Source organism: Myotis myotis, unplaced genomic scaffold (genome assembly GCF_014108235.1).
Source record: "Myotis myotis isolate mMyoMyo1 unplaced genomic scaffold, mMyoMyo1.p scaffold_m19_p_2, whole genome shotgun sequence".
NCBI classification, from domain to species: Eukaryota; Metazoa; Chordata; class Mammalia; order Chiroptera; family Vespertilionidae; genus Myotis; species Myotis myotis.
In genome coordinates, this window is record NW_023416324.1 from 202530726 (window position 1) to 202555448 (window position 24723).

Below are 24723 nucleotides of genomic sequence, written 5' to 3' on the forward strand. Positions count from 1 at the left end.
GTTATGCTATTGTGTTTCTAGCTTCTGTAGTCTTATGACTTATGCGTATGCTGGGGTGCACTTTCCTCTCAGAGTGCCCTTAATTGTCACAGATAGAATTTGGAAAAGCAAGTATACATCCAGGGTTTTCATTCTCCTATTATTATTTGTTAGAACATATTTAAACTGCAATTTGTTAATGTGAAACCTTTGAAACTTTTATTGACTCTGAGTTCACATCCCTAGGAATTGGTCTCAGTATTGATCTGAATGTAGAAAGAAAATGGCAAAAAGGATCATTTCAGTTGGAGACTGTAGAATTGGAATTTTACTGCTAAATACAAAAGTGTATTAGTTTGTATAACAAGAGTACTAGTATCTTATTCAGGAAGAGAACAGAATTGTCAGCTACTGAGGAAGGTTATCTTGAACTATGTGACCCAATGCCCTGTAGTCCAGAGGGTAGAGCCCTCAGTGACATTTCTTTCAATCTCAGTGCCATCAGAGCCAGTATTTTGGGGACAAGATTTTATTTCAAAGGGACAAGTGAGCCTTTGAGCAATTTTACTTAGTCTCTTTCTGAGGAATGATGAATTTCAGTGTAGCTAATATGTCTTTCATCTTTTTATGTGGTAGGTAGTCTGCCATAGTGAAATTGGTTTTTATTTAACCTACAAACTCATCTCCTAAGAAATGAAATTTTTTATGTTGCCATAAACAATAGTTTTAACATAAACAGACATTAAAGTAGTTGGCAATGTGGCTCAATTCAGCATTGCAATGATTCATTTATTCAATGTAGAACTTTTAGTCCCAACTGAGTGGCATCAGTTCCTTTGATTATGATGTTACTTTATAGGAAATTGAGACATTCATATTTTTTTCTCTGTGCAACTGTAAATTGGAGATTGGCTCAGCAAGTCATATTTAAAAAAAACATTGACTTAAACATTAAATCTCCTATAGGTCTTTACCTAGTGTTGCATTGAAATTAATTTTAAAGCATTTACCTAGACATTGAAAATTGAAAATTTAACCGCAATGATTTAATTGATTCAGCAATATAATTTAAGAATCTATACTAATAAAAGCCTAGGTGGCCCTCGTGCCCTCGCACGACACCCTCAAGTCATCACAAGATCTCCGTCACAAGATGACTGGCAGGGGAGGGCAGTTGGGGGTGATCAGGCCAGCAGGGGAAGGCAGTTGGGGGCCATTGGGCTGGCAGGGAGGGTAGTTGGAGGTAAGATCAGGCTGGCAGGGGAGGGCAGATGAGGGCAATCAGGCCACAGGGGAGGGCAATTGGGAGTGATCAGGCCAGCAGGGGAGGGCAGTTCGGGGAGATCAGGACGGTAGGGGAGTAGTTAGGCATCAATCAGGCTGGCAGGGGAGTGGTTAGGGGGCAATCAGGCAGGCAGGAGAAGCGGTTAGGAGCCAGCAGTCCCGGATTGTGAAAGGGATGTCTGACTGTCGGTTTAGGCCCAATCGGGCCTAAACAGGCATTTGGACATCCCCCAAGGGGTCCCAGATTGGAGAGGGTGCAGGCTGAGCTGAGGGACACCCCTCCAGTGCACGAATTTTGTGCACTGGGCCTCTAGTGTATTTCATAATAACACAGTGGACAAAATGGCATTAAGTTTTCAGGAGACCTCCTACAAATATCTGTTGCCAGTTGCAGACAGATATGTTTCCAGAAAACTAGCCATATGACTAAGTTACTTCCTCCTTGCATCTCTCTAATACCTGCCCTTTTCTCCTCCTTTTACTCTGTTTTCATCCCCTGGGAAGACATAAATAGAAATCCAAGTATTATTATTTCTAATTAGTACCTGGATATTTTTCCATTTTGAAATTATAACTGTATTAAACCACATGTCAGATACTTAGTATTTATACAATCCTACTTAGACCAATGGAACTTAAAGTTTTTCCTTGTTTGCACATTATATTATATCTTCCCTATAATCTCAAATTTCCTGTATGGACCAGTCCTTTTATTGCTTCCCAGACAGTCCACTTCACACAACTACATCCAGACCCTTTGATCTTCGTTTGGTTCCTCTAAATGTTCACACATCCCAAATGCAGGAACGCAATTCCTCCATCCCTCTTTCTTAGCCAATGTCACCTCAATCTTCATTTCTCAGGATCAAAGTCTCCTTTTCTGTGAAACTTTCTCCAGGACAAGGTTAGATGTCCCGTTATATACTCTCAAAGAGAGTATATTTTTCTTTCTAATATTTATATTCTAACCTTAATTTGTGTGCTTACCTTTAAAACTGTAATATGGGATAACATGTATGTTTACCAGTTGCTTCTTATTTATTTATTTAAATCTGGGAAGAATAACATGCATAATTGATTAATATGATAGTAGTTACCTAAAACTGGAGAAGAGGTGTCTGGCTGAAATGAAAAGATTGCTAAATTCTAGAATTACCAAACCAAACATGACTCTGGAGTTCTAGCACATAGGAAGAAAGGAAATATGTGATTAACTCTACCACATGTTGTTAGAATTATGTAAATATCTTATTCCATTTAAGGATGATATTTTCACTGAATGCAAGCTCTTACTAGCCCAGTTTAATTGCCTATCTCGGCAGATATTTGGTAATTGCAATGTATAGGTCAAATAAACTCCCTAATATGTTTTTCAGCACTTTCAGCAGGCTTCCTGCAAGTTAAATGGAAGCAAAGAAACTGCATTATCAGTTGTTTTTTTTGTTTTCTCCCTAATTAGAACAAAACTTTTTATTACCATTTTAAGTCTTTCTATTTCATCTGTGGTCTTGAAATAACTACTGTCTGATGACTCTGTAAAAAAGGAAAAACAGGTCATGGCTGACTTTTTATTGGCTTCTTGCCTTTGACTGGTCACAGTGGGAGCCATTGCTCTTAGGAATGTTTAAAGAAAAGAAATCTGTGGCTTTTCTGATGAGGGAGAAACTGTACATTGCCTGGGTAGGAGGTTAATTAGGAATGAAAGGGCTTAAAATCTTTCTCAGAGCCATCTCTTTAGGGAGGTCATTTTCAGAGGGATGCAGATTTATGCATCTCTGAAGGGTTTTTTAAAAAGAATATCTTTTAGGAAATGAAGAACCAGCCAAAAATCATGAGGATCAAAACTAGAAGACATTCATTGATCAGTAAGAAGTAATTTCAAACATCCATTAGGAAGTCTAGTAATTTCTGTCTCTTAAAACGATGCTATATGCATATATTTTACTACAGTTAATCCCATCTAATAAAGAGGGAGTATGCTAATTGACTGCCACACCCTCAAAGATGGTGGCACCCAGTCCCCTCAGCCCCGCTGGGGTGGCAGGCACATGGCAAGGCTGGGTCTGCCCCCAGGCAGGCCCAGCTGCTCCATGTGCCTGCCTCCAGAGACCCCCAGTCCTCTCAGCCCCCAGCCACCCAGGGCTGGCCCGAGGCACAGGCAATCCTTGGATGGTGGCTGCCCAGCCGTCCAGGGCTGCCTGAGGCTCAAGTAACCAGGGCCGGCCGAGGCTTGTGCCGCTGGTAGTGGCAGCAGCAGAGTTGTGATGGGGGTGTCGCCTTCCCCTGATCGCTGGGTCACATCTCTCCCCTGAGGGCTCCCAGACTGTGAGGGGGTCAGGCTGGGCTGAGGGACCCCCCCTCCAGTGCATGAATTTTTATGCACTGGGACTCTAGTATAAAATAACACCAGCTTATGGCAAGAATTGTATAATTAATTATTTCAGTCATTTTTCTGTTTACATTAAACAAGAGATGTTTTTGCATTTGTTTTTGTTATTAAATTGTGTTCAGAGTAATGAGAGAACTATATAAATTGTCTGCCAGGGAGAGTCTGTTAATTTTGTCTGATTCACATTATAAAACATTGGCAAAATATTATTAATACTATAAAAGAAAATTTGTTGATTGATTGAATATTTAAATGAGTATCAGAGTCATGCTAATCACAGAAGAAATAAAAACAAAACATAGTCCTGGCTGGTGTGCTCAGTGGTTAGAGCACCAGTCAACCCACTGAAGGGTCAATGTTTTGATTCCTGGTCAAGGGCATGTACCTGGGTTGCAGTTTGCTCCCTGTCCCCTTGTGGAGGCACCTGCATGAGGCAACCAGTTGATGTGTCTCTCTCACATCCATGTTTCTCTCTCTCTCTCCCTTTCTTCCTACCACCCTTCCTTCCACTCTCTCTGAAAAGCAGTGGAAAAAATATCCTCAAGTGTGGATTAACAATATTTTGAATATCTATATATTTCTATACATATTTACATGAGGAATATTGTCTATGTTCAAGTAGCAGCTTGTAATCTAGTAGAGAATATGTGGCAGTTTCAAAAACTAGAAAACTAGTATAGAATAGTAGGCGTCTGTTGCCACGTTCTGGAAAATGCCACATGATAACCTGTGGATAAAATAAACAAGTTCATTCCCTCTGCAGTAGGGGGCAGGGGGCAATAGGGGACACTGTTTTGACAGTCTTAGTAGAGTCTCAGAAAGGAGACATCAATGGCAGTATAATTAAAAGGTTTTGGAGATCGTATTTAAAATGGGTCTTTTGTTAGGACAAATATTAATTAAAAATAAGAGGCTTAATTTTCCCTGTTAAAAAGAAGGGAAGAGATTTCCCTCCCCTTCTTTTTCTTTGAGCATTTACTTTAGAAAAATGTCATTTTAAGTACTTTCCCTTCTCTTTGAAATATATATAAGTCCTTTTGAAAACTAGATTGACATTAATTTAAAAATTCATGACCTCGGAATGTCTTCCTCAAGGACTTGGTAGCTGTCTCTTTGAAATGTAATCATGAGGAGGAACAGCACCCCTAACTCCCAGACTCTGCAGGAGGGTAGGAGCCTAACTCTGGAGCACCTTGGTCAAACTTGCAAAGCTACCCCCTGTTATAAAGAGATGAAAAGTGTGTTTTTCCTCTGGATAAAGCCAATGAAGTCTCACAGATGATCACCCCAAGAATCAAGTAAGGTTAAAATGAACTATTGTGTGACAAATGGTGCTATCAAGTCATCTGACTTTAGGTCTAGTTATTGCTTTTCTTGAAAACATGTGCTGGGTTGCAACTGCCTGGCTATGTAAATGAGTGAGATTTATTTTGTGTCTTTTCAACATCTTCGATTACTTGTGATGCACATCACAGTCCGGTTTAATTAATGCTTATTTGATAATAAAAATATTCTCTTTACTACCTTTGTAGAAAGATCTCTGGTTTGGAAGATTTTGTTTTTAATTATATTTCCCCTACACTTCCAATGTAGAGGATCTGTTTGGGAATGGGCAAAGTCTGTGATACAATAGTTTAGGATTGAGGGACACAGTGAGTGAGAGAAGGGTACTATGTGAGGAAGAGTAGAGATTTGTTTGTCTGTCTGAATTGAGCATTATTATTCTGAAAGGAGCTATTTATCCTCATGGGGGCCTGTAGCCTCTACTATTGTTCAGATAAATGAATACCCAGTAAGTTCCTAAAACAATTAATAATACTCTTGCAACATCATCTCCCTGGACAAAAAAAGTTCTGGAGTGTTAAATTCATGTTAATTGCAGGCAGTAGAATATTAAATTCATGTTAGGGTAAACAACAAGCTCTGTGCGTGTAAATGGCTTCAATCCCCATGTGAAAAATTGCCATTTAAATGCTATAAGCCAAATGCTGTTTATTTTCAGAGTAAAGAGGCATCATATTTCAGTTATGATAAGTGAAGGCATGTTTGTAATTCTGTTGAAATTTGTGACTATTCTTGAAAACAAGAAAGAAGGCATGGATAGGAAAGATGTTTCAGCTAGAATGATTGAAGCTATAATCTGGGGAGAAGTGTACAGTTTTATTAAGTAGCCAGAGATGAGTCTAGAAAAAATATAAGGGAGAGATTCTGAAGAATTTTGAGTATTGACCATAGAGCTTTGGTTTATACTTGGTGGTGTTACAGTTTAGCTAACTAGCGATGGGAACGGACGCAAAGGGGAAGTTGGCCGTCTTTGAGCATATTCAGCAGGTAAGCAGAGGCCTCTTTGCTTCAGCAAGAAACCACAGCTTCACACCCCAGGGAATGGCAGCATTGTCCTTCAAAAGGATTAACACCCCCCTCCTTCACTCTTTTGGTATGGGTTTGCGGGGGGGGGGGGGGGGGGGGGGGGGTGGTATAAGACATGTGAAGTACAGTTAAAATGGTGCAAAGGGGAGGTAATTAACCACAAAGGTTTGCCAGTCTAACCTGGAAAAAAGATCATTGGCTAGGTGAGGTGGGCCCAAAGCAAGCCCACAAAAACTTGGGAAGATAGCTATTTTGATAAAATTCCCAGTTAAAATCCCAGGAGACACAACAAGCTCTCTCTCTCTCTCTCTCTCTCTCTCTCTCTCTCTCTCTCTCTCTTCCAAGTGACCCACACTCTACACACACACACACACACACACACACACAACCCCCTTCTATTTTCTCCATAGTAACCAAGTGGCCCTAGCAAATATATGGCTGCTGACTCTGTGGACTCCAAATGCAGGTTCCAGGTGGATGCCCGGGTACAGCAGCAAAGCAAAGATTGCTAACCGGATGCTAGACTGGGACTAAGCATGACAGAGAATCTCTGACATTAACTCTTTTTCTGGCCCTGATTTTCCATGGCAGTATGTGGGACATTGGGGAACTCCTTTAATTTTGCTTGCCAAATACACCTAACCACCAGACCTCATCCTCTCTTGTAGGTCCCCAAAAGTGCAAGAACCCCACTTTCACTGGCAACAGTAGGACTCAGAAAGAAAAAGATAATTGAGAGTTGATTTAATGAAGACATTTCAATTTAGTAGTATTGTCATTGGAAAAATGCATGGAAAGTCTTTCTCCATTGCTAGGGGGAGTAGATTCTTGGGGATACTGCTGGAATAAGCACTTCCGGAGACCCCCCACAGGAGGATGAGATGCGATGAAAGCTTGATTTGCATGGAATTACATCCTTGGGTTTCCCAAGTCCCATTTCTTTTCATCTAGGCCTCAAAGATGTGCAGCTGGGAATTCAATAGAACTAGAAGCAAGGCCAGTGTCCAAAGTTTCCATTCCACGGTGGAGCTGGCTTCTGTTTAGCAAGAGCGAGAGTGTGAACCAAGAGACCAGAGAGAGAACTCGTTTGTTTAGGAGATGAAATATCTCAAATCTTCCTGTGCTTGCAGTGGCCATGCCTACTCTGGCCAATGACTTGTTCCCAGGTGGAATGACAGCAAAGTATCTTCCCTATGTCACCCAGACTGGACTGGGCATGTGTCTGTTCTTCTCCTGTCCAGCCCCTTCCCCAGAGACCTGCAGGGAGCAGCCTGGTGGTTTCCTGGGGAGTGTAAAGCTTCAGCTTTCTGGCAAAGCCGGCTGCACAAATGATACGCCTATGCTATTTGGCCTTCCCTTAGCTCCTTTCCAGTTAACTAAACTGGGTTAATTACAACAGTATCAATCTCACTAGAGACAGTATCCTATATAATAAAAGGCTAATATGCAAATCGACTGAATAGCAGAATGACCAGTCGCTATCACATACACTGACCACCAGGGGACAGGTGCTCAATGCAGGAGCTTCCCCTTGGTGGTCAGTGTGCTCCCATGAGGTTGTGCTGCTCAACCAGAAGCCCTGAGCCAGGCTGACGGCTGGTGAGTGCAGTGGCGGTGGCGGTGGCGGTGGCATCCCTCCTCCCTGGCAGCACTAAGGATGTCCAACTGCCAGCTTAGGCCTAAGTGGTCAGCCGGACACCCCCTGAGGGCTCCCGGTCTGCAAGAGGGACCCCCCCCCCAGAGTGCACAATTTCGTGCACCAGGCCTCTAGTACCAGATATAATGTTTTAGGAGCAGGACATATTATTATTGAATTTAATAATGCAATAGTTAAAGACGTGTGGAGCAACAATGCCAGGATTCTAGGTCAGCTTCATACTATTCTCTTGTTTAAAAGATGATTGTTCTATAGATCCGTCCTCTCATAATCACATAACCAGAGTTAAACCGGGACTTAAGAAGGTGGCTCTCTGGACCTGCTGATGTGGCTTAGTTGGTTGGAGCATTGTTTCTGTACACGGAAAAGTTGAGGGTTTGACTCCTGGTCAGGGCACTCATACCTAGGTTGTGGGTTTGATCCCTGGTTGGGGAGTGTCCATAAGGCAACTGATCGATCTCTCCCTCTCATATCTGTTTCTCTCCCTCTCCCTCTCTCTCTCCCTCCATCTCTCTCTCTTTTCCCCCTCCCTTCCCTCTCTTTAAATGAGGAAGGTATGCCTCAATAAGCATATACACAATGAGAATTTTAAAAAAGAAGAAGATAGTTCTCTGTGTGCCTATCTCTTTCTCTCCCTCTCTCTCTCTTTTAAATGTGGAAGGTATATCTTCCCAGAGATCCACCAGAAGGCTTACTTCAGAGCATAAAGTAGACAGGATTGGCATGCGCTCACACTTTTGCTGCAAGGAAGGGAATATAAAATAAGTGTGTGTGTGTGTGGAGGGGAGGGGAGATGGGGAAGAGAAACATCCCCAAGATTATCAAATTATATTATACAAAGCTGCAAAAATATTTTAAAAAATGCCTCAAGAACTGACAGATCTAATTGACAGACAGCTGCTGGAAGCAAATTCCAGCAGGTTATAATTATGCAAGAAGTTCATCAGAAGGCTGATGAACCTTGGGGCTTCAGCAGGGCTGAAGATCTGCATATATTATTGCCTGCTGCCAGGCAGCTGAGGGCATTTCTCCTAACCCAGCGGTTCTCAACCTGTGGGTCGCAACCCCTTTGGGGGTTGAACGACCCTTTCACAGGGGTCGACTAAATACATCCCACATATCAGATATTTAAATTATGACTCATAACAGTAGCAAAATTATAGTTATGAAGTAGCAACGAAAATAATTTTATGGTTGGGGGTCACCACAACATGAGGAACTCTATTAAAGGGTCATGGCATTAGGAAGGTTGAGAACCACTGCCTAACCTGATAATCTTTTACTGTTTACCGAACCTTACCTTTGATATGTATATATGCTTTGCTATATGGCAAAATGTAGGAATAAAAAGCCAGTGGTCCAGAGATTCAGGGAGCTTAGTCATTAGAATTAAGTTTCCATCTGACATCCCAAAATGCCTTCCAAATTCATATTTCTTCTCTAGTCTCTTCATTTCTGCACAGCCTTTCTCCAGATTCCTGAACCCTCGTAGATGTGGGAAAGACCCTGGCAGACAGCTAGACAGCTGAATGGGACAGTCAAAATAAGATAGAAACATATGAGAATGATTACATAAAATGTCAGGGGGATTGTGATAATAGGTTAGCTAATTAGAAAACAATTAAGCTATACCCCAGTCTCATGTCATATTATTTCATGAATTCCAGTGAGGTTAACATAATTAATTGAAAGAAATGAAACTATAAAATATATAAAATGCATTATTTCTTTGATTTTGATATCAGATTTTATCATATATATATGAAAAAACTACATGACCACAATAAAGTGTCAGAAAAAAAGCTAGAAGAAATTGCTCTCAAAATATTTTCCATTTTTTATGAATGCTTATATAATATTGATAATTTTAAAAGCTGTTACAGAATGATTTAAAAAACACATATATACTGATACCCCCAAAAGAGGTAAAGAACAAAAAGTAAAACTTTAAGGAAAATTGTGAAAACAAAACTACTAATAATCTAGAATTATAAATTTGAGCACAATAATATTTTCTACCATATGGTCAATCAACAATTAAAGATATGGGATGTTAAGAATTTTGGAAAATTGTTATTTTCTATCTTGCTTGATAAAAGAAAAAATGAAAACATGATTCATTTCTAGACTATGATTTGCTAATGTATTACAATATTAGAATATGTTTTTAATTATCATTATAGACATTGAGTAATATTGTAGTAACAGTACTATTCTATGTGCATTACATACAGATGGCCCCTGATTCACATAGTTTGATTTAATAATTTTTTACTTTATGATGTTTGAAAAACAATATGCATTCAGTACAAAGTGCACTTTGAATTTTCAATTGTGCTATTTTCCTAGACTATCCACATTGTCTCGTGGTGCTGGCTGGCAATGAGCCAAATCTCCATCACTCATGAGATCAAGAGGATAAGCAAGCCATACTCCACAGTGTACTGTGTTGCCAGCATTTTTTGGCTAGTATTATGTTCTGAACACGCTTAAAGTTTGCTAGGCTAAACCATGATGGTCAGTAGGGTAGGTGTATTAAATGCATTTTTGACTTAGGATATTTTCAACTTATAATGAGTTTATTGGGATGTTAAACCCATTTTAAGCAGAGGAGCGTCTGTATCATCCTTACAAGGTTTAGGAATCAGTATTCTCTTTTACAGATGAAAACACTGCATCCCCGAATGATGGAATAGACTGAGGGCACACAGCTGGGAAGTGTTGAAGCCAGAGTTCAAAACCATGGTGTCTGTCTCAAGAGCTCACACACACAAATCTCATGTTACTTTGCTTCTCTAATTTTAATCATCTTATTTAAAGAAATGAAAGTATCATAAACATGTAGGTAGAAGATATTTGCATAAGCAATTTTTAAAACAGTTAGAACTTTGATGTGAAGTAACCGAACAGAAGTTTGCTTAAACTATTTACATTTTTTCAAAATTGGCAGCTACATTGCTTTGGGCTAGTGATTAAACTCACTTATATTCTTCAAGTTGGAGATCTTGAATAAATGACAAAATTCATGTTCTGAAAATGTGTGATCTATAGTATTTTTAAAATCATTTTGGCAAATTCTTCACTCTATCTGGAACAAAGGAGGTAGGCTAGATAGAAAGGAAAGGCTGTTCAAATTATCCTATTGCTTGCTGAGTGTCCTACTTTCAATCTTCTTCCCTACCTCCTTATGTAACTTTTATCCTTTGTTCTGTTATTGTATTGTATCCCATTCATTTATTTGCATAAGCATATTCTGGTCCAGCTGTAGGGCACATGTGCAACTGCTTAGGCACATTAGCGGGAGGGGTTCTCAAAAGGGGTGCCCACTGGCACTAGTAGGTTTAGAGGTTGACTTTCAAAATGACATCCGCAAGCATTGGTATTAGCAAGAGAGAGTGAAATTGCAATGTCTCAGTCACTGGGAATTGACCCAACTAGATCCTGCCTCTCCTGTGGGCACTCCAAGACCAGTTGGTCTCCTTTATCTAAGGTCTGTGGGCTTTTCAGACCCTGAAATGATGGGTGTGTCTGTCCCAAATGTTTGACTTATAGAAATAGGCAGCAGGCTTCCATATCGTAGTTTACTATCTCCTGCTCAAAAATTAGTGACTTTAGCTGCCCCTTCATCCAGCTCTGTGCCTGACCTCAGACTCTGACACAGCGCTTCTCTACAGGACCCTGCCATCGCTGTCGCATTCATTAAACAACTGTGCCATTTGGCCAGTCCCTGCACCTTCATCTCAGTGCAATTTATCTAACATGGAACCAAGAGATGGGAGAAAAGAAGTAACAGCTTTGGTCACTTACCTTCCTTCTGTTTTGTTCTATTTTCTCTTATTTTAATCCACACCAGAAAGGAGAGGCGTTATTTCTGTCACGCCATGGTATCCTTTATTCAGGAGCATCACATAGTCCAACTGGCAAGGACTGACTTCACTCCACTTGGGAATTCTCTGCTTTTCATCCTTCAGACTGGTTCTTTCAGAACTTGGAATATCTCTTAATTTTTTTGTCTAAACCTGGATTTCAACCTGCCTTACTAAAGGGGTCAATACTGCACCTGCTCTTGGATGGTAACTTCATGATTCCATCTCCAATGGGATATGATTTACAAGGAAAATTTGAATGTGTTTTAACTATTTCAGTTACATAGATGTATTAGATAAACATCAAAGTGACAACAATAATCACAGTTTTGCTTGTGTTAAGGAATATTTTTAAATTACAAAAAAATTTAAAGTAGAATAAGTAAATTCTTACAATATTTGAAACTGAATGGACCAGGGGGAGATTAGAAAAAAAATCCTACAAGTTTTACAATATTATTTTTATGGAAATTAAGTAGGAATTTAGATAATAAATGAATTAGCAAATAAAAAGGGGAAGTTGTGTTTACAACAAAATGAAATAGACTAACACACCCAAGTTTGCCTGCGTTTTAGCTGCAGACAAGGGGGAATAGCTGTGTAACAGGAGTGTTGTACCAGATGTTCCAATTTTTCCGAATGTAAACTAATCACTGTTCCTGCTTCAGTTTATGAGAAAGAAAAAATTCATTTAAAAGCATTAAAATTGCAGTAACATAAAATACCAGTTCTTTGTAATTCTTATTCTTGGTCCTACCATTAAAAGTCTGAAGAGAATAGAAATATTCTATTCAAATTTTTACCTTTAATACTTATTTTATACAATTAGATCTTTTTGTCTATCCTATGGAACTGATTTACACATTTAAAATGGACTCCAAGGGCCATCAAAGTAGAATAAAGAATAAATGTGGAAGATAATCTACCAAATAGACTTCTCCAGTTTAATTCAGGAAAGCTTTTCTGAGTCTAGTTTTATTTGCCTGTGTTTAGTTGTAAAGTGGCATTATATTTTATCTATGCGGAATGCCTGTTTGAACAATATCCTCCTTTAAAAATCTAAGAAATACATAGTAATATATGCATCACTGGTATATGAGCATAATTAAGGGAACACAATTGCCCATGCCTCAATCATTCTTTAAAAGTGTGTCATTAGAAAAATCAGAACATGACACATTGTAATTATTACCTTTTATAAAATATCACTATATTTAGAAAAATAAATATACTACAGTAAAATAGCCATTAGTTTCACAGACAAAAAGAAAAATACTAGAAAAGTATATGCTTATTGATTTTTTTTCTATTTTCTTAGTTACTCTATTAATGACAAGTTTGGATTATTATAACTAATCATTTTACTTCAAATGATTTTCTTTGATTGATGCTATTTTTTAGTCTAGAGATGAAGTGTTTTCCTTTGAGATACTAGTATCAAAAAATACATGTCACAGCTTATTAGCATCAAATTAAGTGTAAAATTAAACAGATACATGGAACTTCAAAATTTCAAATATGTCACCCAGCACATGTATGCATATTTTTTTTTTACATAGAGTTGAGGAAGCTCAGGCAAATAACTGCTCCCAACTCATAAACACTGACAAAATTAACTATAGTACATGGGTTTAAGTTATATAGATGAGGAAACTGAGGTGTAGAAGAAGTAAGAATATGACCATCAGAAGTAAAGTCAAAGCCAAGAGTACTTATCTCCTTTCATTGTTCAAACAGAAAATGAAATTGCAGTTGCCTGGAGGCAAGGGATAGGGGAAACAGGAAAAGGCTTGACTGAGTGCAAACTAGCAGCATGATTAACAATACTGCATTGTATGCTTGAAAGTTGCTGTGAGAGTAGAGCCTTAATGCTCTCACCATAACAAGAACAATAAAACCTGTAGTGAAGGATCTGTTCACCAACCTTAATGTGGTAAACATTTTTCAACAAATACATATATCAAATCATCATACTATTCACCTTACTTACATAATGTTACATGTCAATTATATCTCAGAATAGTGGGGAGGGTAGGGAGTGGGGAGGTGGGGGGATGCTAAGTGGATAGAAGTTTCCAGTTTCAAATTCATCTCCAGCTTCTTAGGGGCTAAATCAAGGATAAACATATTTGATATTGACATTTTTAAGTCAGTTAAGTTAAAAAGAAACCACTTGCATAGTGGATTTCTTGTTGGTTTGCTTGTTTGTTTTCCTGATAATCACAACTTTTGAGGGAGTCCTTTGAAGTCAGCATTCCTGTGTAGCACAGTGAATAGCACAGCATGATGTGAGGATATGGGCAGCATTAAATAAATGCTATTAGGGAATAGTAGAAGCAAAACAAAAAGAAAAGTCCATATTGTTTTCATTTAAATAAGCTGAGAAGAGCCATGTCATTAAGTGTCATAAGAATATTGCTACCTCTTTCTCATGGTGGGAGTCACACAATTAAGCAAGAAATGGCACATTGGACAATTTATGAAAAGAATAGATGGTCTCTGTACCTGAATAAGAAAAGACAGTTTGGTGCACAACAAAGTCTCTTACAACTCATTATTTTAAATCTTCATCAATAAATCACTCAACATCACATCTGTCTATGCATTTAAAAAAACTGAACTGTTTATATATGTTTAGGGTCCCCATATTGCTTATGGTTCTGCATACCCTTGTGTGAGCCCTGTCCAGAAATATGGTAACATTGCAGTATGATCAATATAATTACATAATGTGAAATCTGCTTTCTACTATCCACTCCATGCTCTATTGCTATGAGATCTGGGGGAATTTAATGTCTTCATTTTTTGTTTGTTTGTTTTTCTCTCTTTCAAATTAGTATCATGTGAATACTAATTAAGCATATAGGATGCTTAGTAATTGTTGGGTATTATTTTTATTACTACTAGTCTACTGCTCCATAAATCTTGGCTATTGTTATTACCATTAGTAGTATTGGTGGGAGGTGGGAGCTTGAATTAAAGAGATAATCAGAGAAAATTTCCTGAACGCAGAACTGTTGGAGGGAATTTTAAGAACACATTCTTAAATATTTAATGTTAGATTGTTGCTTTGCAAACTCCTCTGTGAAACGCCTCTACTGTCCAGAATGTTCAGGAAAGTCTGGTACATGCACAGCCTTGAGTCCATGGTCTCTGAGGGAAGTGGCACCACATGATGAGGAGTGACTTCTGAGGAGTGGCATCATATAGAAAATAGACTGTAGGTACAGAAGGAAAGAAAAATCTAGAAGAGAAGCAAACAATTTAGAACTTGAGACCCTTCGGGAAAACATGTGGACAACCCTTCCTCTAGGCCCCCATGAATCTCTAGGGACATTGGGAACAAGTATTTTCCCTCACCCCCAGCACATATGGAAAGTTGGTTCAAGCCGATTTCAACTAAATAATAAAGGAAAAGGTAATACAGGCAACTGAAACCTGAGAACATATGACAAGTTAGTATGCTGGTTACATACAGAGTTATTTCCTGCTTAGCTGAAGTCTCCACTTTGAAAAGAAACAAAGCTCATAGGTGCTGCTCAATGGGAAAATATTTGATAAGGGTTGCAGGTTCAGTCATGAGCACAGTTAAGCCAATCTCTGATATTTACCACATCTTTGCTTCATTCGTATTAATTTGCTTCTGAAATAAAACCTCCTTGAACATACTTTACTTGCTACCATATTCCATGAGGCACCTATGAGGCAGGAAAGCTTGAACATTTCAATGATTTAAAATAGTTCATCTCTAAACAAGACTCTCATTACAGACTCTACAAGTTAAAACTTTTGACCCATCTTCAGCCCGTCTTCTCACTACCAGCACTTAGGCGCCTTTTCTGTGGTCTATTCCCTGGCCCCCACAATCTCTCGCCTGAATTTCCATGTCTGGTCCCTCTTTATGACATCCTGTCCCTGGGGAATATCTTCTCTCCTCCTCTGCTCTTCATTCTCATTCTCAAGGCCATTTCCAATCTTTCTTTTCAGAGAATAGTTTTTAACATTTTAATGCATTCATTCATTATAAACTTGCAGCGCTGATTTTCTAAAATACTAACGACGATATTCAGATACGTTCTAAGGAGAGCATATCCTGCTGACGTGTCATTATGTTTTCTGTGCCTAAACCTATGTTCCTTACTAGATTGTGATCTTGAAAGGAATAAGTCCTTTTATTGTCCTCCTTTGCTTAGCACTTAATAGCCATAATGGAGGGCTGATGAAATATTTTCCAAATAAATTAGAAATATCATATTTATTTAGGATGGAGATAAGCTCTAGTAGAGTCAGTGAATAAATTTTAGTGATGTATAATTTAGATCTAATTTTCAGAAAATTAAATATAAACTAGAAGTTGACACAGCACAAATGTATTTTAGATTAACTATAAGTTCTTTAATAATTAAAAACTTACAAATGGTTTCCAGGCATTTCAAAAAAGAGATGATAAATACTTGGCCAAGTCAATTAATAAATAAACAAGCTGATCAAATGATGATGAAAAAATATTAATCAATTGGAATATAGATTAGAAACGATGCTATTAGTCACATGACAGTGAAAGAAGTAGTTTTGAGCCTAGAATTTTGGGCTGATGACTAGGAAGCATTTAAAATATGTGTCAAATCTTAATCTGAGTAACTTTCTTTTAGAAAAAAAATCTTTTTAAATATTTGCTAACTTTCACTCTGATGACAAAAGGATTTTAGAGGTATGATAAGTAGCATTTTTTAAAGGTTTTCTTCATTCTGTAAGTAATACTTTAACAAAATGAAGAAGAAATATCTCAGAGAAATATGGTATGGAAAGATCATTTTAAAACCATAATTTGAAAACTTTTATTATGTGTATTTTAGTTTTGAAAAGAAAGTTAGTTATCCTTGTTAGTTATCCTTCCCCTTTAAGATTAACATCAAATTACTGTAATAATTTAAATTTAAGGTTGCATTGCACTTTTAGATTAGTGAAATTCACGTTAAGGCGGAAAGTCTCTATTTTATAATGCCTTTCATTATAGTTATTAGGCTATAACCAATTGTAAGGCTTGCATATATTTAAGGTAAGCTAAAAGTTGTAATTATTTAACTTGCTATGCAGGCAAAAATCTTATGTCTCCAACTTTCTGTCTAAGTTCTAAAATAGTAACATTTTCTAAGTTTTTTTCTTGATTATAATTGGCATAATCTGTTGCAACTAACTGGAAAAATTAAGTGAATGCACATTGGCTGCCTAGGTTTATGTTCTGTTAAAGCTAAATGAGAGGAAATCTTTCAAGTCCATGGTCTCATTTTACAGAAAACATAAATTAAAATCCTGAGTTGTTGTGGGATCTGATCACTTAAATTTAGGTACAATTCAAATCAGGGTAGGAACACACACACACGCATGCACACACACACACAATGTTTAATGGTTCTGTGTTGACAAAATAAATCCAATTATTATTGGCATAAATATTATTATTTACAGAAATCCAATTGCTATTGACAGAAATTAACATTTCTGGAGTTAATAAGAAGAGCACAACGTGTCTAGCCTTCTTTTGTTCCCCAAGATTATTTGCCTATACAACTATAATGAGTATGTAAATATTGTCTCATTTCTAAAAAAGCAAGTACTAGGTGAGTGCATTTGGGTAAAGGATAGGAAATATAAGTCTCTAGGGTGAGAGTGCATGGGTGAAATACAGCAAGGGATATGAGCCAGGCAAAAGGTCATGAGAGTGGGAGACACGGCTACAGTCCAACTACATCCGCTCCCAGTGCTGCACAGTCTGCAGACACCAAATGCACAGTGAAGAAGAATGTAAATAAATGTGACTTCTACAACCTTGGATTTGTCCATTACCAAATCTCTAAAATAATTATTAGAAATACCACATATTGATTGCAACTTTTCTTGACACGAAGAAAAGACTGCATTTCATTATTATGACCAAGAGTTAAGAATGGACATTTCCTGTTATGACTACCTCACAAATAGCAATTAGAGTAATAAGAAAAGTTTCTAGATGTTATATTTTGGATTACATAAACATAGATTTTGCCTCTGCTGCCCCCCTCTCCGCCCCCATCCCCCAGCTTTGCCAAAAGGAAGGACGACCTGAAGGATGTCCTGTCTAATTAGCATATTACACTTTTATTAGTATAGATTGTGGCATCATTCTGCCTGGGTCCTACTCTTAATCTCACCATCTACGCACATAAAGAAAAGAAAGATAAGAAAACAAAACAACAGAAATCTTTAGAGTTTATGGGAAGCTAGAACATCATATAGGTACTCTCAATTTCCTGGAACCAGAGATTAGCCGAAGAGTTTATATTCATGTATGAATTGCCCATGGACACAGAAATAAGGTGGTGAAGGCCTGGGGTGGGGCAGGAACCAGGTGGAGGGGGCTAGGAGGGATAAAGAGAAACATCTGTAATAGTCTCAAGAATAAAAATAAACCATAAAATGCTAGCCATCTGCCTGAATTTGTACATCTCCTCAAACCCCCACCTTCCTCCCATTCCTGTCACTTCCTATTCCTTCCCTATGCTCTTGATCATGGGCCTTTTCTGAACACTTTATGTTTATGTGTCTTAGCCATTCTCTGAATTATGATTATAATTGTAACCTCACACATCCTTGTTGCATTTATTATACTCTTTTCCAATGTCCATCGCCTATGTGAACTGTTAATATTTATTTAAATGTCTTGTTTACGTTATTGCAGTGCAGGGAACATTTTGTCCATCTTTGCACTCCCAACCCCTCTTTATTTCCACCAAACCCCCAAACATGCAGTGCACACCGTGGTCACTCAGTAAATGCCTCCATTTATGGACGAAAATAACGATTCCTTTATATTGTTTACTTTTTACAGATTTCTTTTGCCTCACTTGTTCCCTTTTTATACTTAATTTTAAAAGTAAATTCCATATATAAGCAACACAAATGAACTCGGGAGTCTTTACAGGAAGAGTACTAACCGTTAATGGGAAAGTTGCAGAAGACTTGAAGTGGATGGCATATATTACCCTCATTGAACATGTCTGCATTTACAAGTAGCACTTTCCAACTCAGCTCTGTCAGATTTGCATTTACATGACATGACCCTGGAAATTTGGTGGGAATTATTTCCTATCCATTGCCTTTCCTTCACCTGTTCAATATAAGGGCGCATACCTCTCGGTTAAGCTTTGCCTTCAGAACCAACTGTGCCCTATGTAAAAGCGTAAGTGGACAGATATTCCCAACAAGCACTTTTATACGAAAAGATCAATGGCATATTAGGCTGTACAGAGATGAAGGCTCTAAGTACATTCTGGTTTTTAACAAGCAGCAAGAAAATTACAAACTAAATCAATATGTCCAACAGAATGCCTGTTAATTTGCTACTGACTCAGGCTATTTCTGGAGATTCTTGTGCAGCTTTTGCTATATTTTCTTTTCGGAACTGATCCATGAAAACCCAAGGACTGAAATGCAACCTGAGGACTGAAATGCGAAGGCTTCAAAGCTCCCATCCTGTGGGGGAAGCATTTGCCTGGGCATCAACGATGACACGAGCACTTCCATCCCTGGGCTGAATAACAAGCCTTCCTCCACGGAGCAAGTCCTCCGGAGGCTCCCTGCACCAGCATGTCAGACAGACTACAACTTAGCAACCGAGAGCTTGTGGCCCACTTGCACATAAGGTGTTTGTATCTTTCCCAGGCTTTGGTCCAAGTGATAATCTTAAGGCTAGATTTTGAGATTTAAAAAACAAATGTCACTGAAATTTCTGTTCTGGACATTTTTAAAACACTCTTGAGCCCTACAAAATGATATTATTGTTTTAATGCTTTTAGTACAGATTTTAGTACAGATGATATAACAATAGCCATAGAAAATGATCAAAACTGGGTCCCAAGCATTTAAAATGGAAAGAATACAGAACAAAACACTTTTTTTTAGCTTAATGCAATAGAAATAGAAATGATGCAAAACATCATATACTTATAAATAAAATAACTTCGCAAATAGCAATTAGAGTAATAAGAAAAGTTTCTAGATGTTATATTTTGGATTACATAAACTTAGATATTGCTTTTGAATTACATAAACATTTTAGATTACATAAACATAGATTTTGCTTTTATTTTAATTTTATAAAAGCATAACTGACATACAATATTATATTAGTTTCAGTATATCACACAGTGATTTGACCTATGCAGTATATTTCCTATGATGTGATCCCCCCAATAGATCTAGTTACTGTCACCTTATGAATTATTGCAATAATATTGACTATTTTTCCTATGCTTCATGTTAACTCCCCGTGACATACATTTTTTTTAAATAACTGAAGGTTTTTACCTCGTATTCCCCTTCACCTTTTTCACTCCCCCGACCCCAGGTGCTGCTTTTAAACAGCTACTTCCAAATCTAGGATTAGAAAAATAATATGGACATTCTGATAAATGCTTGCATTTAAACCGTTTTAGGTCTATTGTAGCATCTCAATCTTTGCCCAAGCCCAAGCCCAAGTCACTAAGAGAATTGTTTCCTTTACTTTCTTGCTTTATAGTCCTACTCTCTGCAAACTCATCTAATCTTTGACACAGAAGAGAATATATAACCTTGATGTAAAAGACATAGTCAATCTCCTCATTATGCTAGGGCAGCGGTTCTCAACCTGTGGGTCGTGACCCCTTTGGGGGTCGAAGGACCCTTTCATAGGGGTTGCCTAAGACCATCGGAAAACACATATATAATTACATATTGTTTTTGTGATTAATCACTATGCTTTAATTATGTTCAATTTGTAACAATGAAAATACATCCTGCTTATCAGATATTTACATTACGATTCATAACAGTAGCAAAATTACAGTTATGAAGTAGCAGCGAAAATAATTTTATGGTTGGGGGGTCACCACAACATGAGGAACTGTATTAAAGGGTCACGGCATTAGGAAAGTTGAGAACCACTGTGCTAGGGTAATCAACCCTCTTTAAACAAGTCTGTCTAAGAAAAAAGACTCTCTTATGGATTCATTTGGTTGAAATTTTCCAGCATGATAGAAGACCCCCCCCAGTTGGCTGTGGAAGGCACTGAGGCTTTTTGCTAGCAACAAATGCAATAATATTTTAGGATCATCAAGAGATGAGGGGACTACCGATAATTCTAGTGGCATATAAACATTTCATATATTGAAGAATTTCCATTTAAAGAAACACAGAACCATTTTAAAACCCTGGTAAATTGGTGAACCTTACAGAAATAGAGACCATAAATGTACAATGGAAATAAAGAAGCTGCTTACTACCTAGGAGAAATAAATAAATATTTTGAGGTAATGTGAAATATAAAAAGGCAAAAATAATAATGACTCATATAATTTTGGGTGTTGAAGCTGACGTACATGTGACATAATTGGTGTTGTGTTGACCCATGGATTGAATCTGTGGCTGCCAATGTTGTATAGTTGACCTTTGAACAATATGGGTTTAAACTACGTGGGTCTACTTACACTTGAAATTTTTCAAATAAATACTGTAACTGTATTTTCTCTTTCTTATGATTTTAATAACATTTTCTTTTCTCTAATTTATTTTATTCAAGAATACAGTGCATGATACATATAACATGCAAAATATGTGTTAATCAACTGCTTATGTTATTGGTTAAGGCTCCTATCAACAGTTGGCTATTATCAGTACGCTATTAAGTTTTAGGGGAGTCAAAAGTTTTATGTAAATTTCCGACTGCTTAGGGGTTAGCATCCCTAAGCCCCACGTTGTTATAGAGTCAACTGCAGTAATAGTAATCATAACATCATAGTAATAATAACAATGAAAACACTTCTTTCAGCAGTATGATCATTACCAAAATCATCCTTATCATCCCCATAACCAAATTGAAGTTTTCCACAAGCAGATGAAACCATAAGGAGGTCTTAATATTCAAATATTCTTTACATCTTATACTTAGTTCATTCAGAGTAAACATCAGATTTTAAGTAGTTGGTAGCTGGTTAGAGTGAGCTATCTAAGAGCATAAATTCACCATAAAGAATGAAACCACAAAGACTTAAAAATTTTGCCTGAAATTTTAGATTAAAATTAGGTCAGATATTTGTGTCTTTTCCTTTGTGGCAACCTATTTCACTCTTCAGGCTTCCAATACACCCAATTCAAATGCTTTTTGATTAGGCAATCTTTTATGAGACTGTTGCAATGAATGATTATATGTAATCATTTGCACATACACATTTATCAAAAATGATAGAAATACTGCAAGGATAAATACCTTGAAGATTCCTTTCATTTATATAAATCTTGTTGAAATGAAAGTGTATGAGGCTAAAAATTGCAAAATTTGACGCAATGAATGGTCTGTTGAGATAATATATTAATGGTACATTTAGTTATATTGTCCATATTATCAATGAAAAGTAAAACCACGTTTCAGAGTCTACATAGTTTATTATCAACTACTTTATGCACAGTACCTAGAGCAGCACCTGACATGTAATAGACACTAAATATATAGCTGTTAATTTCTTGCTAATTTAACAAACACTTGTGTCTGTTTGTTTTCTCTTTTTAACACTGACCTTGGAGTATATTCCTTAATTAAGATTTTTAAGTGCATGAATAACAAGTTGTTCCAAGCATAAACCATGGACTTTGGTGGCAGTTATATTTTCATAGGCACTGAATTTTGGAGTTAGTAAGGAATTTCATAACTTAAGTATTTGAAAACCCTAATATTGGAGGAAGTTTAATATGTTGTTTAAAAATCACACATCTAGATAAATTATAGAATCTGGTTGTGAACCCAATCCCCCATTCTCAGGACCATAACTTCACTATCAATTAAAATGAACACAAAAAAACCTATTAAAGTCTAGTTAGTATCTGATCACTATTTGTACACTAGAAACCAACTATTTTTTTGAAAAATAAGTTTTCAACATTCTGTTGCTTTTTCTTCTTCCTCTCTCTCCCTGGCCAGCCCTGTTTCTGCCTCTCATTTTAGCGTTTTCTCTCTATTTTGTAAGAACAATGTTCCCCATATTTTTGATACTCTTAAGACCATTATGCTAGTTTGTCTGGTCGGTGGACCTTTCATCTCAAAAATTTGGGCAAAATAAGGAAACAGTAAGAGGTACTCAGAATAAGGGCATCAGCTTCCTGTTGAATGGACTGAGAGTGAGATCCTTAACTAACATTTATGTCTTTGGGAACCTATAGAAATTACTCTGAAGAAGTACAGCATCTGAATGCTATAGACATTACTACAGATGCTCATTCTCATTCAAATTCAAAATATGTATATATTTACTTTCCAACTATTTGGTCATTAAAATGACTTTCAAAAATAAACTCTGATAATTAAGTTTAATTGGAGCCAACTAAGGGTGACCCTGCCCCTCTCCAGCCCCATCAATATAGAAATAGATATTGATGACTTTGACTGATAAGAGATTTTTTGTATGAAAATATGTTTTTTTTTCCTATTTTAATTCTTTTACTTTATTTGCTAAATAAATAAAGTTAAATTTGACTTCAGTTATATCATGGTTTTATACTAAAAATAGAGGCTAAATTACTGAAATTATTTACTTTAATTTTAATGGATTTTTTTTTCCTGTTCTTGGTTCATTCTAAAAATCTCTTATTGTTTTTTTATTCATCAAATTGTACAGAAATTACATCAACTGCTGTTTTGAATCTGCCGCTTCCATTTTAGAAAGTTGATGGTTGGGAATGAACAATATTCTAATTTCATATTTTGGATAAGCCTCATTTTGTCTAAATCTAATAACTAGGATAGTTATAATTAGAATTTTAGAAAAAAACTGCTTTATAATTAAGATTGAGCAGACCTTTAAATTCATCTCCACAATATTCATATACATTCATTAACTTCAGATTTAATTGGAAGGCACATAATTAATGCAATGGTTCTGAAAGTTTATCAAATTATGACCAATCATCATAGTTTCTTGATGATCCTCAGCAACATGGTGCTAGGACATCAATAAAATACTAATTATGAATTACTAATTGTAATGACTCCACAAGGCCTTAAAAACAGCATCACTGTTTGAATTAAATTAAGTTAGTTTTATTGACCTAATTATTGAAGGATGAGCTGTTTCAAGCTGTAAAATTTTGAACTGACATTTAAAATTGCTTCTGCTATTATAATGAATGCCAATTTTTCTGAAAGCAAGAACTACAAACAAAAAATAGTCTAAAGATAAGAGTTTACACAAATTAACACATGCTTCCTTACTAAATTCCATGAAAGAAAAGAATCCTTAAGATATATTCATACATTTTTATTTTAGTTGTTAATAAAAACAAGCAAACCCGGAAATGTAGAATCAATGACTTTTCAAGAATTTCTAGGCAAACTTTTCTTACATTTCATGAATGTAAATGTACCAGAAATGTGTGAAAACAACAAAAAGGCCACCACTGTTTTTCTATTGGTATTGCAAACAACATTGTTATAAACAATCAATTTCTTTTCCAGCTTGAAGTCTCCTGCTATGCATTAGCAAGGTGATCATTTTCTAATAAGTCTTTTCATGTTATAAACTCTAGAAGAGTAATCTTTTAATCAATTAAATTATGTAGTTAAGGAACAGTTCAAATGATTAATTTCAGAGCTCATCAGATTGACACTTGAGTTAGAAACATAGGTGAACCGAAAGTATTTTAAACTTCAAAACATTACTTTCAGCTGGAAACATATGTTAATTATTTAAGCATACCAAAATTAATACCTTAATAATTTTTTTTTTACATTCACACTGACAAGTGCCCTACATTTGTAAATGAAGACTTCAACTATGTTAAAGGACATCCCTATCTATATTCATATGCTCTGCTCTCTTTGGGAACGATTAACTCAGGGGAATCTCAGCTATGAGACCATGCAAGACTCTGGCAAAAAGGTAAAAACAGAACAACTTCGGTGTTGATAACATTTCCTGATTTTGTTGTTGGCAGTTTTACTATCTATAATAATAAAAGCATAATATGAAAATGGACCAAACGGCCAAACAGCAGAACGACCGTCCCTACGTCCTTCCAGACGACCTTCTGGGAGAAGCCAGGGCTGCGAGGGCCAAGGCAGCTGCCGGGCTGGGACTGCAAAGGCCTACTCTTGCACAATTTTGTGCCTAGGG